At 35.1% G+C, this 18,889-nt stretch overlaps 1 pseudogene across 1 annotated transcript; it reads right to left on the reverse strand.

Moving 5' to 3' along the window:
* Nucleotides 1–4,142: 4,142 nt before the first annotated feature.
* On the reverse strand, nt 4,143–8,722 carry LOC149555563 (pentatricopeptide repeat-containing protein At2g13600 pseudogene; annotated as a pseudogene). The gene has a single exon (XR_016364514.1). The product of XR_016364514.1 is annotated as a pentatricopeptide repeat-containing protein At2g13600 pseudogene (transcript).
* Nucleotides 8,723–18,889: the final 10,167 nt, after the last annotated feature.

The raw sequence follows: 18,889 nt of genomic DNA on the forward strand, positions 1-18,889 counted from the left end.
AAGACATCCTTGTACTCCAAAAAGATTCTAAAAGTTATACCCTTTAACACTGGGTCCCAATCATCCCCTATCAATATCTCCTTGGGTTGATCCTCTTCTCCAAGATTTAAAGTCTAGAGTTTGGCCTCCTTGTATTCCACCTCTTTCTTGATGATGTGTGTTGGTGTCCTGCTAAGGGTTGTCACACCTTCTCTATACTCAATATACCCTTCCAAGAATCTTAATTTCCTCTGACTCTGATTCTTGGATTTGCAACATATTACATTATGCCTAGGAAACTTCATAGTCTCTCATCTTTTAGTGAAATAATCCATTAAAAGAACTCATTTCGTCTTCTGAGCGTTCCCCAAGTCCGAGTACTCCTTCCTCGTCTAGTTCCATCCCTTCATGGTCTTCTCCTTCTTAATCTAATGCCATGTCTTGGCTTACCGACTAGTTTTTTAGGTCTATGATGTACTTTTTTCCTTCTAATTCAATGGATAGAGTGTTTCATTTCCAATTATGGGTGGCTTTTGCTGTAACCAAACATCCTCTTCCCAATAAAGCATCATACCCTTTTTTCTCTAAAGTAAAAACCACTAAATCAAGGAAAAATTGTTCTGTACCGATTATGACTTTTTGTCCCATCAGGGTTCCTATCAACTTGATTTTGTGTTGGTCTTCTCCCACCAGTCGAAATGTAGGTGGCCAAAGTGTGGGTTTCCCTATTGCCTTCCATGTTTCTTCAGATAAGACATTTATGTCAAAACCTCCATTAACAATAGAATTTGAAAGTTTGTACCCTAATATTTCCATTTCAACTACTGCTGGTGTTCTCCATGTTCCTATAGTGAACAGGGTGTTGTTTTATGTCTAGACATATGCTTCTCCTCCCATTTGTTCCTTGGAGGGTATCTTTCTCAGGCTTTCCCTTGTGTTAATGCTACCTATAGCTAAGGTAATGTTTCCAATAAATCAATAATTTTCACCAGGATCGTGCTCTCTAGTAGTTGCCTCACAATCTTTGGTACACCCTTGTCCGTAGCAAATTTACCTGGCCTTGCCTTCTCTTCCTCTCCCATGTCATCTTGAATGTCTTTCTTTGCTTCCTAAAATCATTACTTCTTTGTAGTAGCATCCGGGTAGGCCCGTTTCCTAGTTTGCATCATTGTGATGGCAAGGAATTCACTTTTTGGTTCTTCAATGTCTAACATATTCACCCCCTTTTGTCTTGGGCAATTTGCATCTTCATGATTGCCTGGTCCACACCATTTACATAACATTCCTCCATTGTGTCCTCCATTCTAACAATCTCATGCAAAATGTCCCCATTCAATACACCTCCTACACTGGATCATAGGTCTTCCCTTCGAATCATACTAGATTGCTCATTGGAGTATGATGTTATTGTTGTTGTTGTTGCTATATTATTACCTCCTCTTCTATTGTTTCTATATCCCCCCGGTAAGGCTTCTGTATTTGTGTCCTTTGGAGGGGTGGAGGGTGGTGTAGATTGCTCTCCTTGTGTGAAAAATAATTGAGTGTTCCTTGTTTTTAGATTGTAGGGACATTCTTTGATTGTGTGTCCCAACACTTGACAAATCTCGCAAAATGCTTTCTTTGGACATGCCCATTTTGTATGGCCTTCTTTTTCACAATCGGTACACCATAGCTCCCTCCCTTCTTTTCCTCTTCCTTACTCCATGTTACCTCCTTCATTAATTGCCTCAGGTCTTTTCTCAAGGCTTGGATGGTTTTCGATTCATCTTCACTTTCTTCTGAACTTTCACTCACGCTTCCATGCCTTCTTGCCTTGGAAGTTTTGCTCTCACTTTCTATGTCCATTGTGCGAGTACATGCGTCTACAAAGGTTGATGGTGGGACTAATTTCATCTTTTTTTCTAAGGGACAATGTCAGTCCTTCAATGAACGACCTTTTCTTTAGTCCATCTACAGGCTTGTTCTCAAGTTTTCCTATCAGCTCTTTTAGCCTTCTGTTGTAGGCTTTAACAGATTCACTCTTTCCTTGCCTTGTGTTATAAAACTTCGTCACTATTTCACCATCATCCCTCAGGAGTCTGAATTCTTCCTTAAAGGCTCTACGAATATTATTCCATGTGTTCTTCCCTAGCTCCAAATTTGTATACCAGTCAATGGCTATACCTCTTAGTGTGGCAAGGAAATCTTTTAGCCACTCGTCTACATTGTTCTCTCTGTTAGCTTGTCATATGGTCATGCATGTTTTACAGTGGGGCATGGGATCCTATGAACCGTCCCCCGTAAACCTAGGCAATTTTTGTTGGTCTATTGTCATTATGTTGGCCTTTTTTACTCCTAGTGGAATACCGCCTCCTAGCGTTTCCATCCTGGTGGTTTTCTTCCAAGCATGTTTTTCCTAATAACAGTCCCTCTTGACACAATACTTCCTCCCGAAGGAACACTTCCTACTAATGGAATACTCCTTCCCAATGGTGCCCTTCCTCTAGATGGAACACTTTCTCCTGACTGGAAATTTCCTCTCGGCAAACTTGATTCTTGATTACTCGACCCACAAATATCTTCTTCTCTGGGGTTTTGCTCCTGTTGAAGTTCTCTCTATGTAGGAGTCTGGGTTTTTGCACCCTAACTTCCTTCCTAGTGTCTCTGAGATAGCCAAATTGGTTATTCCTTCAATTGTATGCTCAATTAACCCTTCTTGGATTCTGGTGGGATCCCGTTGTCCTCCCCTTAAGTTACGACGTCTCTCCTCCTATTGCTAGAGATGTAGTGTCCTTAAGGCGAGTTCCTTTTTAGTTTCTTCCGCTAGTACCCGCCTCAGATATTTGTTTGAAATTAGGGGCATGAATTGACTTAGTGTATGTTTCCCTTCTTAGGATTATTATGTTCCTCCAAGTTGTGTTCCGTTGTCCTCCTTTTAGCAAACTATTGGAGTACTTATTGCCTCCTCCAATCCCTTTCTGTCTCGGCTCTTTCTTCCTCAACACGTAACAAGTTGCATGCCAGCAGACGAGGAATCTGTCCCAATAGATCATACACCATTGGTGGCACCGAAAGTGCATCGCATATTGTACCTTCAAGAACTGTTCTCTCACAGACTTCCCTTTGTATGTACTGATCTATCGCAACTTCTTAGGCTAGATCGCTTGTTAACTGATTTTCCCTAGTTATTTCTTCCCCTTCTCCATCACTATTTGTTACTTGTATACATGGTAGGAAGGGTTTTCTCATTACTCCATCCTGTCTTGTCAATGACCTCCAAGTTCGGAGTTAGGCAACAGTGCCAAAAATGTAGAAAGGAAATACTACTCAAATTCACAGAGTAATAGAGATATGTATACATAGCAAAACATTGAAGGTACCGTAATACCACAATACCAAATTGGCAAGGAAATGATTTACTTTATTCATACCAAAGTATCATGAGTTCATTGACAATATTTCAAGTGCTTATAAAGGGGTCGATTGGTTGGGAAAATCAACCAACGCATTCCCTCACCTCCTAACTACCCAACCCGCTCAAGCTTTAACAAGAGCTAAATACAATATTACTTTAATCATGACTCATCACAACTTGTGGCTATGTCCACACAGTGAGCAGAGGAATCATATTAATGATCAAAAGTTCAATGCTTGCAATAGATATATATCAAAGATGATCAGCTGAAGAGACATTAAAAATGAAGGGAAAACGCAAGGCAACCATTGTGTTTAACTGACTCAACATTGAGACAATGGATGTTTCTTGTTTCAAATGCAACTGAATATGGTGGCCACTGTTGGTTTTTGCCCTTGCAGATATCTCCAATTGTAGATAACGAAGGTGGTAAACCATGGTGTTGCATGCCCTTCTATTAGTAACAACAGTTGCCATTCTTCACTTAAATGATGCTATGCTCTGTAAATTAAAATAAATAGAATCAAAATGTGCATCCCAATGAGCGCATGAGAAACACAATCATAAAAACTGATCCAGAGTTGCAGATATCTCCGATTGCAGGTAACGATTGAGGTAAACCACGTCGTTGTGAGCCCTTCTATTAGTAACAACAGTTGCCATTCTTCACTTAAATGATGTTATGCTCTGCAAATTAAAATAAATAGAATGAAAATGTGCATCCTAATGAGCACATGAGAAACACAATCATAAGAACTGATCCAGAGTGGCTGTAGAAGAATAGTCACTAAAATGATTGATTTGCCTCCTGGACAGATTAACATAACCGCAGTTGAACACATCTTTTTGGTTTCTTCTCCTTGACAATGCCCAAATGCTTCTTGAAAACATAGACAGCAGTATGGGACCCTATTTAAGTTACATAAAAAACTACAAGATGTTTACTTAGCAAAAATGCTCCATCTAGTCTAGCTGGAAACAATAGTGAAGACGGTGATCACATAATCACACCAAGAAGAAAATGCGTATCCTATTCAGAAACTTGGACTCGGCTAAAAGTCAGCAGCCCAAATATCTGACTTGGACGTGGTCTCCCATTAAAAACTCAGCTTATAAACTAAACTACATAAATTGTAGATTAATCGAGTCAAAAGCCTAAAAGGCTCACAAAACAAAACTTCAAATTTGTTGACTACAGTCTCCGACTTTTTCTTTTCCCTCCTAGTAGTATTTATCCTCAAAACAGAAGGTAAATACAAATCCTCTTCCTTATAAAAGGAGGACTCATCAAGTATATCATCTCCTGATGCTTCTAATTCTGCTGATGCCGCCGATCCTCTCTCCAGTTTAGCGGGATCCTTGTCAGTGAACATATTATTCAGATCTCCGGAAAATTAATCCAGATATGATCAATACCATCCAAGCAAAATTACACTCTGACCATCAATAAAACCTCCAATCGTGCAACAAGCAGTTCATGCAGCTCAGACTCACATTTATGAAGACAAAATGACAATCAAAGTCAATATGTTTCAGGATTTTTATTTTTATTTTGAAATTCTACTTTTGCATTAGCTGACTCTTTCGGTGAATCTCAATGAAAACATCTCAATTTTAGCTCACCATTCATGAGCAAGTTACTCACACTCTGAAAAATTCATGAACACTCCTGCCAAGTTATAAGCCTATGATGCATATCGCAATACCCATTGGCCTTAATAATTCCAGATAAACGGGGGGAAAGTTGGAGTAAGATGCTATCAGGAAATGTTCTCCCCATTATCCCCAAGCATTGAATTGATTGTAAGCCCTTACCCCAAATTGGTGCTGGCCAAGCATCTTTGAATTTCTGTCAAATGTTCCTCTCCTTTTCTATTTTCCACTCCTTCTAGACTTCCCTTCAAGGTTGAATACAAATCAACGTCACAACACCTTCATGGTATTATAAAACAAGGTTTAAACAGATATCCAATCAGTATAATCACACAATAATGCATGTTGCATGTTCCAACTGATTTTTAAAGTCAGCAGGCTGATCTAGAGCTCCAAAAGCAGTTCGTAGAAACTGACAATGAAAACCGATCCCTGCTTATAAGAGCAGGACTGAAATAATGCACTTTGTTTTAGTGCAAGACTCTTTATACAGATTGTTTCATCTAGCATCGCCTTTAATCTCGGCAAGGACATTTTCATTGCTTAAATTGATGAAACCAGTTCACATATCTTGTAGCAGTCATGAAAATAACCTTGGTTGCAGTCTGGAAGTCAACAGATGATAAAAGATTCTCGACAAATATAATAGTTGTTCCAGAATGTGTGTATTACAGTCCAGATGTGATTGTCAACATCTCACTGTGTTGGGATTGGGATAACTTATTTTGCTCCTTGTCAATATTATTCTAAAAAGTTCAACAATCAGAAAAATTCTCTTGCTCCTTCATTTCCAAAGAGTGTTCGTCTGAATCTGCAGCAATGTCCTGTGTCCATGGATGATATCTATCTCCTACACAAAAAGCATGTACTGTTTTATTTAATTCAATCCAAGTGCTTCCAGGTGGCTTTTCAATTCCCCTATCTTTCATCAATCTCCTTACCTTTTGAACCTCACCCCACCTTCCCCCTTCTGCATGCATGTTTGACAGAAGTACATAAGTTGCGGACTTTTTAGGATCCAGTTCAAGGAGGATAGTTGATGCAAACACTCCTAACCCTATATTCTTGTGTGTTCTGCAGGCACTAAGCAAACACATCCACACAAACACCACGGGCTTAACTGGCATTTTGATGATAAGGTTTAGAGTTTCCTCAAGATAAGCAGCACGGCAAAAAAGGTCAACAATACACACATAATGATCATTTGTAGGTGTAATGCAATAAGAGTCGCTCATCTCTTTCAAGTATTTGCAGCCCTCGTCCACTAAACCTGCATGACTGCATGCAAATAAAACACAAGCAAAGCTTATATGGTTGGGAGAATTTCCACTGTGCTTCATTAGTTCAAAGAGTTCAAGTGCGTCCTTGCAAAAGCCATTTTGAGCATATCCTGTGATCATTGTATTCCATGAGATCACATCTCGATGTGACATTTTGTCAAAGAGCTCACGTGCCTTTTGTATACTTCCACATTTTGCATACATGTCTATCAGGGCATTCACAACTATGACATCTGAACAAAATTCACTTCCAATCATGCTTTGATGGATATCTATACCCTGTTCCAAAGCTCCAATTTTTGCACATCCTGGGAGGATGCTAGCAAATGTCGTGGAGTTGGGCTTTACACCAGCCAATTGCATTTGCTCAAAAGTTTCCAAGGCCTCCTCGATAAGACTGTTTTGCACATATCCTGCAATCATCACAGTCCATGAGATTACATTTCTTTGAGGCATTTCTTCGAAAATCTTTAATGCTTTGGCAAGAATACCATTTTGGGTATACCCTGCAAGCATCACATTCCATGAGACTGCATCTCGTTGAGACATTCTATCAAACAGTTTACAAGCCTCCTGTATCCTTCCACATTTTGCATACATATCTATCAGTGCATTAACAACTGTTATTTCTGACAAAAAACCACTTTCAACCATATTCCGATGAATACTCCTGCCTTGTTCCAAAGCTCCCAATTTAGCACAAGCGGGGAGGGTGCTGGCAAAGGTTGTGGGGTTTGGCTTCACACTTGCCAAAAGCATTTGTTTAAAAGTTTCTAAGGCTTCTTCAAATAAACCGTTTTGTGCATATCCCAGGATCATTGCAGTCCACGAAACCACATTACGCTGTGACATTTTATCAAAAAGTTCACTTGCCTTCTGTATGCTACCGCATTTTCCATACATGTCGATTAGGGAACTCACAACTACTATATCAGACAAAAATCTGCTTTTGACTATTGTAGCATGGATGCCCATACCCTGTTCCAAAGCCCCCATATTAGTGCAGGCTGGAAGGATGCTGGCAAATGTTGTGGAGTTTGGCTTTACACCAGCCATTTGCATTTGAAAGAAAGTTTCCAAAGCCTTTTCATTAAACCCTTTTTGTACATACCCTGCCATCATGGTAGTCCACGAGACCACATTTCTTTGAGGCATTTCTTTAAAAATCTTTAAAGCCCTGTCGAGATCACCAATTTGAGTATATCCTGCAAGCATTGAAGTCCATGAGATCACATTTCTCTGAGGCATTGTCTCAAACACTTCCCGTGCCTTGTCTATGTCTCCACATTTTGAATACATGTTTAGCAGGGCGCTTCCAACAACAACATTCGAAAATAATCCACTTTCAATTACGCTTTTATGGATGTCTATACCCTGTTCCAAAGCTCCCAGTTTAGCGCAGACTGGAAGGATGCTGCCAAAGGTTGTCGAATTTGGTTCTAAGCCCGCCAACTTCATCTGTTCAAAGGTTTCCAAGGCTTCTTCATCAAAACCCTTTCGTGCGTATCCCGCAATCATTGCATTCCATGAGGCGACATTTTTCTGAGGCATATGTTTGAAAAGCCTTGAAGCCTCATTAAGAATGCCATTTTGTGCATATCCTGAAATCATAGCGTTCCACGAAATAACATTTCTTTGAGGCATTTTGTCAAACACTTCACGTGCCTTGTTTATGCTACCACATTTTGCATACATGTCTACAAGGGCACTTCCAACAACGACATCTGATAACAACCGCCTTTCTGCTATACTTTGATGAATGCCTATACCCTGCTCGAGACCTCCTATAGTTGCACAGGTTTGGATTACGCTGGAAAAGATGTACCTGTCAGGTTGGACACCTACTCGTTGCATTTGGTGAAACAGTTGCAATGCCTCTTCTGGATACCCATGCCTTCGATAAGCTGCAATCATGGCGTTCCATGAGAAGCAATCTTCTTCTTTTGTGTCGTCGAAAACTTGACAAGCATCAACCAAACTCCCACATTTGGCATACATGTCGATAAGCTTATTCTGAAAAAATGCTAGTGTAACAAATGCAAATCCCCTCTGACTGATGACAGAGTGGTCTTGTTTACCTTGTAAAAGCGCATTCTTGGTAATGCGGGTTTGCAATTTTCGAAGATATAAACAATGATCTGCAGGTGTTGTGTGTTGTAAGGAGACCATGTATCGCCTCATTCAATCGACTCTTTCTACAGAATGTCGTAAGATTAAGATTGAGATGGGCTGTGGATAGCATTGGCTTTTGTACAAGTATAATTGAAGTACGCGAGATGTGCACTCTCGATAATGCTATTGAGACTGGATTTGCTAGTACATGTACGGCACAGTCGAGAATTGAACTGGTTAAAAACAAGCGAATCTACTAAAAACAAGAAACAGGGAATAATGGGAGGCGGCTATCCTCCCAAGTTGACTAGTTTACTAGTTAGATTTTTTTGAAAATTTCATCATTTGATTTTCATAATCTGCATAGTTTGTAGCCTAAAACAGCAAAAAAATTGGGAAAAAAATCACTATATTTCATCTGAATAAAATATAAAGTTCAACTTTATTTTTTGTTTGATAATTTTTGTGTTTGACTTTGTTAGGGTAGATTTTTTAATTTGACTATTCAACTAATCAATAAAATTGAAGTATTACATTTTATTAAACATAAACATTATCGTTAATACTTACTTTTATTTTTAATAATTCTAAAATACGATTTTTCTCATTTATTATTGGTGTAAGTAGAAAAATAAATTTTGAGAGGAAAAATATAAAACTAAATCTATAAACAATTATTACAATGAAGAAAATGTAGAAGTTTCTTGGTCTTTGTGGAAAGTTGTTTTCTTGCTTCGAGAAAGTTGTCAAAAACTTTGATGTAACAACAAGAACTTATAATGTAGTAGAAACAAATTATAATGTAATAGAAATTTGGATCAAGACTATTAATCATTGAGCTATACAGAGGTTACGACAGTTAAGTCAAGTATCTTTTCTTGATTCCTCATTCTATAAGATTGCTCTCTACCTCATGTCATGAAACATTTGATAAATTTTTCAAGTACATGTGAGAACTTTTGATTTTTGTTCACTATTCTAATCTTTATAATGACAATTGATCTTAAACTCATAATGTTTTACAATGTCAAGGTTATGTAGCTTCTAGAAGGCTTTATTCATCTTCAAGTTTGTAGGAAAGAAAACACTTTGTAAATAGTTAAATGAGTGTTAACCCTCAATTTTGTTATAAGAACAAATATTTAAACCACAACATTCAAAGTTAGAAGACAAATCTAGGTTGCACCAGATCATCACGATATAAACAACATAATATCTCAGATGTATGTCCACCTATAATGTTTACCCATACACTTAAAATGTACAAGAAACATAGATGTTTGATTATGCAATGTTGATCTATTTGAACCCTCTATGCCTTTTTGGAAAGATATATTTATCTGGTCAAAATGAAACACAAAGATTGTACTTCAATTCTATAAGAAAACTCAAATATTATAGTTTTATACTACTTGCAAACCCCCTAAAGAATCTAAATTGTGTAGCCTTTTCAAACAACTCACACTCTAATATGTAGGCTAATAAAGAACAAATGATTTGTTTTTGAGAATTTAAAAATTGTAAAATTAACAACTCTTGAAATTTGTCTCACAACCATCTCTATAGAACATGCATAGGTAGAGCACTCCATGCCTAATATTATGAATGCTACTTGCAAGGCATTTTGAACTTGTGGCTCGTCTGTAACACTAACCTCATGAGTTGCATTTGTGAATTACAGTGCTCCTTTTGTGTTGATGTGTACAACTTCGATATACATCTAGTCATAAAATGTGCAATCTTCCTTGGATTAGTACATCAAAATCTGACACAAAACATTTCATAGAAAATAACAACATACTCAACAACCTACATTATTTCCATACATTAAAGGAATAAACATACTTTATGGTATTAGTAAAAAATTTGAGGGATAACACTCATTTAACTACTAACAGAATGCTCCTTACAATTTTTTGTTGATATCTCTAAGTCTTGTTGTCTATTAGTGCCAAACACTTAGTCATATTTAAGGTAGAGTTAAATGGTCATCATTGCAACTAAGCTACTCTATATAGGTTGAGTCATGTAAAGACTTGTAAATAATTATGTATATGTTGGGCTCTATAGGAGCCAAGCAAGTCTTTGGTCACCAAGTATTTTGAGTACAAGCTAATCCTAGGGAATGTCAAGCAGACAAAGCACATAGATGTCAAGTTATATAGAAGGATCTGAATACAATTAAGGTCGAGCATCAGAAACAGTATGCGTCGAGTAACACAAAGTGAATATAAAAGTTTGGTATGATATAAACTTTGAGGTAAACCATTTCAAGCCAACATGGACACAACATTTATTGATCGTAGGGTTTGTTATAGAAGGTGTTACACATTTTAACATGGATCACCGATCCCTATGAGGAATGAACAACCAATCAGATGAAGAGGCAAAAGGGGAAGGGTCTAGAAGTCTTTAAATAGGCAGATCCAAACTCGACTTTCAAGAGAGAACGAAGTGAGATATCACATAAGGGATTGAGAAGTGTGCGAAGAAAGTGAAATAGTTAAGTTTTTGATGTTGCATACAAGAGAAAGTTGTGAAGAACAGAGTATAACAACCTTATGAAGTAGTGAAGGACTAACCAAAGCTATATCAGGTTGGAGATTAGATCAGAGATTGAAAGGAGGAGATTTGTAATCAACAATTATAGTGCAAACTGAATGATAGGGTACTAAGTCAGTTTTAACAGATTGAATCAAGGCAAATCTCTTAATATAGTGGTTTTAACAACCCTTTTTAAATCTCCTAATAGAGTCCTTACTTGATTGTAAGTGTAAAATTGTTTAACAAGATAAGACCTAACAATCTTAAACGCCTTGAGTAGGGAAGACCCCTCATAGGGTAGATCATCATAAGTGATCAAAATTGTAACCCTAACAAGTTAACTTTGTTACTTCAGTAGTGAAGATTTGTGGGTGTCATCCCCACCTTAGTTTTTCCTTCACCTTGGAGGGTTTCTGGGTAACCAAATATTTTGTGTTGTGTGCTTACATTTCATCGATGTGATTGATAGTTAGATCTACTTATTACAACATTTAATTTACAAGTTATGTTAAGTATAAACTAGACTTGAGAAGGTCAATATGGTGAATGCAGTAAAGTTGTTTTGAAGGATAAAAGTTTTATAGATCCTAATTCAGCCCCCCACCTCCCCCTCGCCCCTCCAACCCCCCTCTCAATATCTTAGTTTCCCAATTAAACTTCCAATAATCTTATGATGAAAAGAGCCTTCTAGAAACTAGATAACCTTGACATTGTTTAGTCAAAGATGTCTTCAATTCTAAAATAAGTTTATCCACCTAAATTTTTGGTTTAGAAAACTCCCACCTATCCTCTAGCCAATATATTAAATTATACTTGTTTTAACAAGGTAGGGGAAGTATCTTGGAACAACAAGATGCTTTTGGGTTTAAGAGGCTAGTTGATCTGAATAAATCCCCTATTTTTTGCATCCCTCTTTTGGATTTCTACCATTTATTAGTTTCTCCATTTTTCTCCCAGTTCATATATTTTCACTATTTATATCTGGTGTCACACCTGATTTGTAAAAATATTTGGATCCTTATGGTAAAAATATTTGGATCCTTCAAAAAGATGATTTTTTTAACCCTAATAAAATGCCCCAAGTAGATTTCAACTCTTTTTTAGTCTTAAAAATGCCCAACATTTTTATTTCCTTTTATTAATTTTCTATCTTTAGCAGGCCTAGCTTTCTAGTGACAAGGGAAATGGTGTGAAATTACTTATTGGCATTAAGCAATACAAGCCTTTTGTTCTTGATTGATCTTAAGTGAAATCAAAATGGTTCTTTTTTCATTAGCAATGTTTCTTAGTTTTTGGTTGTACTACTATCTTTTATGGCACCATGATTGTTCTTGTCATTTATTTATTTTATCATGAAATGCATGCAAAGACGCTATGCTGATGGTTTTTTTTATCATTCTCAGTTAAACTTTTTCCTTTCAAAGTATTAAGGAACCTAATTTTTTAATAAAGATGAAGTAAATGTTCTATTTATCCCACCTCTAACACAAAAGGTAATTGGTAGTTGACAATTTGAAGCATGAGCAATTTTTTGGGAAGATTTACATAAGAACAAAAAGATGGATTTGTTCCAATCAAAAGATGAAAAGGCTCATATAATAGCTTACAAATGTAAACCATTACTCCAAAAATAATGACAGAGTATATCTGTCTTATTCTAATATTCAACATAATGATCAAGTGATAATCACCCAACACAAGTGGAGAATACTATGTCTTGACAAGACTTTTATCACAATATACCAGTTTCCTTATCAATCCCATGTGCAAATTGAGTGGGAAAATTTAGTGTTTCTATGAAAATCTTTGTTTGAAAGATCATATTATAATTTTTTTAAGTTAGCTTTAGATTCAACAAACAAGTAATCATTTTCTTAAAACAACAAAAAATAAGATGTTGTCTTTGTGTTCTTTCATCAATTCTTAAGATTTATGGAAAAGAAGGGAGAGTAAGAATGGTGCATGCAACTAGCTTGGTATGCATGTATGCAAAATGTATAATCCATTCCAATGTTTACTTGATTCGATTCACATTAGCATTATCATGACCACAATTTTTTAACTACAAATTCAATACCTTCAATGGAGAATGCACTTGTATGGAAGCCTTATGCCATGTTGACAAGCGAGTACAAGATGTGGAAGCATAGACAAGACCCATGTATAGATTTAGCCACAATTTTTTACCTTGACCAAATTTTAAAAATTTAGTTGAAACTTTCAAAAGTCTCTGACTTAGTGATTTTCAAAAGTCTCTGACTTCCCAACTTTCAAAAGTCTCTGACTAAGCAATCTTCAAAAGTCTCTGACTTCCCTACTTTCAAATATCATTAACTTGGCGATTTCAAAAGTCTTCGACTTCACAACCTTCAAAAGTGGTTGATCTCCTGACAGTACTATACAAGCCCAAAATCAAGCTCATATGATGAATTATTTTGATATTTTCTCAATGCAACAATATGATTGGCATTGCAAATTTACAAGAGAAGTACCCTCAATTAATTATTTGTTTAGATTTCGTTAAAAATATACTTGCAATTTTAAATATCACAACTACTCACATAATTTCATCACCCTAGGATGCACGATTAACCTATGGTGAATTAGTTAAAGAGTGGTTGCATGGTAAATTGAAGGTTTTTTCATTCATTTGTGTGTAGTGATATAAAATATTATTTAAAAATGTTATATATCATTTTCACGAAATCAATTAAAGAGAAATTGTTCTCTTTATAAAATGATATCGAAAGGATAAATCCATCGGGGATGAGATAAAAGTGGAAAGATATTAATTAATTATCTTTTCAAGAAGAAATTATGAAAAATGAAATATAATTCTTTAAAAAGGAGAATTTTGGCAAGAGTCAAGGGTTTCTTCTTTATCCAACGGTTTTTTGGCTACAATGAAGGATGCTTCTTTTCTTATTTTTTATTGGAAGGAAGGGACATATTTTCTTTTTGTGTAGTTGGGATGTACAAATATCTAAGTTTGTGAACTCATTTTTTATATGACATAATGGAGGAAGCATTTATGGGTCTTCAAATTCATTATCATTTCCGTAAGATTTTATTGAGATGTGTGTCTCATTAAAATATATTTTGTCATTTTAGTTATGCATGTGTTTGATTTTGGAACTTTATTCTCAGATTAAGTCATCTTTTGGAAATAATATGTATTCTTCATCTAATTAGTTACCAACTGTAAGTGTGCAAGAAGTGGGAGTTGTGTCATTTTCTTGCATTCTCTTTATTTAATGATTCAATCCTTTTCTATCTACTTGCATGATTATGTGTAGGAGTTAATGACCTTGACTTCTTTCTGGTGAAAATCATGCTTAGTATTTTTATTCATTATATATATGTTAAGAGGGAGTTGTACATCTCAATTCAGAGAAAAGTTATCAACTAATGATAACTTCTCCAAGTGTTAGTAGCATTTGTACTTTCATCTAGACATTGTGAGTCAAATTGTGTTAATATTTTTTAAGTGTAATGCTCACTAACACATGGGTTGAACAAATATCACACATTTACATGTAAACTAATCTAAAGAAGAAATGGTAATCATCACGAGTACGCATGACCAAAAAGAAAGCATTAAAATATATATGCAAAAACTATGATATGTATGTCCTACACTCAGTGCCTTAAGTTGTTAAAAATATTGTTTGCAAAGATTGAGTTTCAAAAAAAAATAGAATATTTTTTTAAAAGATTGCAACCTAAATCTAATGCACTCTTATCATAGACATCCAACAAAGATGTTTAACAAAAATGATAACCTTTCCAAACCTCTTTTAAATTCTCCCAAGAGATGAAAAAAAAACTCTTCCTCAAAACCTCAAATGTACAGCTTACCACTATATAAAAAACCCCTAGAAAATTCTTTGAACCCATTCAAAAAGCCTTCCTAACCCCATCCCCCCATGCAACTACTGAAGTGCAATTTGTGCTTATATTTAAGTAGTTAGAGTGTTCCTTGTTGGACTAACTACCAACATTCCTTTTTAGGATTAGAAAAATGACTTAACTCCCTCACATGGTTCTATAAGTCTAGTGGTTGTATTAGGCATTTTCATGCCAATCTTTTGGTGCAACAACCATCCTAGGTTATAACAAGTGGTATTAGAGCTTGCTTTGTAATGCCCCACCAAGGAACCCAAAAGAAATTAACCTAAAGTTTCACTAAGTTTGTCAAATATTTTTTTTGAAAGATAATAAACAACAATAGATATAATATAATAGAAGCAATAACATTCACATATACATAAGCAACACATTATAGATTACATCCCTTAAGGGTCCCATGATGTTGAATCACATTTAAGTTTAATTAATACTAAAATCGATACATAATAAATCCACATCAAAGAATATTCATAAGTACAAATCCATTTAAATAATATACAATTAAAGGATGCCACTTGGCATAAACAAAATGCATAATCATCCACTATACAAGTCATAGAGTATGAAAAGCTCAAAGAATAAACACCATGGATAATACACATCTCAAGGAGATCTCTAATAAACAAATATAATGCAATAGAATATAACCATACAACAAAAATATAAGATTAGATAGAAAGGATCAACTACATAGTTACATCTAGCAATGACATCCAATGGTCAGATCTCAATGGTATAAGAAAAATACACTACCACTAGACCTCATGGAACCTAAATGGCCCACTCCCACTGTGTTGTGGAGATAAACTCAAGTCACATATGAATATCAAACCACAAGTCATAACCAACATATAGGTCAAGGAAACACCTAAAAGAAAACTATCTCAAAGGTACCAAGACACAAGTAACATCTAAACCTAGAGGCAACAAAGACATGTAGGAAATCTACTACGTAAGTGGGGCAAGTGTCATCGCATGAGCCAACTCTAAGGTTACCATGGTAGCTTCTCTGGACTCCAACCCCCTGTGTGTCTATGCAGCATTAGTATCCTTTCGTATATACCAGGCATACTAACGAAGAAAGGTCATAACCAAGCATCCTCTCTACTCCCATCCTAGCCTATACTAGCACTTGAAGCATGGGTGAGGAAAAACAATGACTCTTATTAATTCATTTTAAAACTCATTTAATGAAATGTTATCACTTATTAAAACAAACTACAATGGGTTACCCAAGAAGCCTCCTTAGGGCTCCAGCCTCCATTGTAAGCCACTTCCCAACATGACATAAAGATAAGTTTTAAAACTCATCTAATGAAATGTTATCACTTATTAAAACAACCTACAATGGGTTACCCAAGAAGCCTCTTTAGGGCTCCAACCTCCATTGTAAGCCACTTCCCAACATGACATAAAGATAATCTACCCTAAGCTCACTAAAAGCATAAAATCTCATAAGATTATAAAATACACATCAGTTTTTAAACAAGCAACTAGAAAGCACTGAAATATCACTAATCAAAATTCACAAATTTCACTAATACAATCATCCAAAAAGAATTGATTGAAGACTCAAAGGTTACACCAGAAAAGTCACACCATTCACCTCAGTTCTTTACAAGAAACTAGAAATCATCAAAATATAATTGATTGAAGACTCAAGGTTACATCAGGAAAACACACCATACACCTCAATTCTATACAAGCAACTGGAAAACATTAACTAACAATGATCAAAACTCGTCATAGACAACACGTGACACATTACCATGGTCAAGTATAAAAGATTATCACTGAAAATAACCACCAAGCCTTTGGTAAGCATCCTAATTTGGTCAAAGTACTAAGTCAAACCTGAAACCCACAACAGTAAATCACACATCATTTAAGGCACAAAACAATACAACTTTCATAACTCATTTGGTTTTGAAAACACTAAAGTTCAATTTTTACTAAAGGTTTTCAAGTTTCCATTTTGTTTTCAAGCACAAGATTCGATATACAAGTAGGGTTTCAATTTCCATCTTTACAAAGTATGATAACTACTAAGGTTTTTGAATTATCAAAAGATATAATAAATTTCTCCTAATACTAGAAAATATTTTCATATATAATTGAATAGTCAATAAATAACTCAAGTTTAGTAAAATTATCATTTTTTCCCAATTATCATTTTCAAAATTAATATCCAAAGATATTTACAACAACCTCATAATTAAATATTATTATTAAAAAAATTGTATTAACTATTATTAAATTATTAATACTAATAATTATTGACTTAATAATAAAATAATATATTATATATTATTTATTAATAATAACAATTACCAAATTAAAAATTTAATAATATTAATAAAATATTAATAAAATAATAATAATTATATTAATATTATTAATATAAAATAAATTTATTAATAAATTTGCTCTGCTCTAACAAAAATGACGAAAAAAGTGAAATCATATTTCAAGTTTAGTTGCCCCTACACGAAATTTGTCATGTACCAGCAAAAGACTACTCCCCAAGCTCCTTTGGCGACCAAAAATAAATTCAAAGTTCTTGCGCAGTCAAAATCAAGGAAAGGAGATACTGGTAAAGCAAATAACAATAGCTTTGAATCATTTGTTCAACAACACACCAATCAAATCACGGAAATCAATCTCACAGGAATAAAGATGGCTGGCAACCAGTGTGGAGAAGGAAAATTGGCCTCGATTTCGGCAAAAATTAGACGTCATGAAAGAAAAAAATTCAAAGCAAAAATCCTTCTATTGCCAATCTAATTCAGTGACAAAATGTGAGCCTAACCCTAGCTCTAAGTTAAAGGAGAATTTCTATCAGAAGGAGCACCCTAACAAGCCCCAATGGATATTAGAAGTAAATGCAATCCCTCTTGGAAAGTAGTCAGAAAATTTTCTCATAAACTCAAAGGCCCCACCGAAGCAACCCTATGAGAATAATCGGTGAATTAACAATATTGATAGTAGAAAATCAATATACATACCTCCACATCGAAAGATAGATCAACCAATGCACAAAGGAAGGATCAAAGCTGGATCTAAAACAATCTTCACCGGTTAGCATTCCCCAGGTGAAGAAATAATCATAAGCAACCCTTATAATGAAAAAAGATGGAAGGATTGTGAAGACAAGGGCATCTATATGTATTGGAATGGTCTGCCAAGGAAGAGATCTAGGTTGGTACGCATCATTTCCATGATTTGGGGCGACAAGGTAAGTACCCTAAACTCCTTTGTAGATAAATTCTAGTTCATTTTATGTAGAAATATTCAGGACAAGGAAGAAATTTTGAAATTTGATACACTATTTTACAAAGGACACCATATTAAATTTTTTAAATGGCAACCTAATTTCAACAAAAACCATATTGAAAGTATGGTAACGATCAAATGGATGGAAAGCAAAGAAATCCCATCAGAATTAATGGAAGAAAACACCATTAAAAAAATTGGTAACTCACTAGGAAATGTAATTGGATTTGAAGATAACCTAAATAAAGCTAATAGGATTAGGGTTTTGGTTAAATCTAATCAAAATGAACCAATAAATAGGAAGATCATTACAAATCAATCTATATATAAATTAACTTTTGAAGAATATTTAGGAGAAATATACAAACTATTAGATGCTAACTTTGCTAAATCTCAGATCATTAATAACATCAAAGATCATTTAAAAACCAAAAAGAATACAGGCAAGATGACAAGGAGAAAGGAAATGGATATGCAAAAACTCCATTCCTACAAGAAGTAAGAAAATCATTTGAGAAAAGATCCCTAGATAGCAGAATCACACCAATAACAAATGAAGAAAATGTGGATATATCAAGGGAAATAGAAGAAGAAGAGAAGATCAATTGTCAGCATTCACTTAGTAAATTCAAGAATTGCAAAGACTATCACATATAAAGAGAGGTCATTAAATAAATAGAATTAAATATAATTAGATTAAATTAGCTTCACCATGAAATTCTGTTGATACAGAATGACTTAATAG

This window comes from Cupressus sempervirens, chromosome 5 (genome assembly GCF_028749045.1).
Source record: "Cupressus sempervirens isolate cs-2001-9-10 chromosome 5, ASM2874904v1, whole genome shotgun sequence".
Lineage (NCBI taxonomy): Eukaryota > Viridiplantae > Streptophyta > Pinopsida > Cupressales > Cupressaceae > Cupressus > Cupressus sempervirens.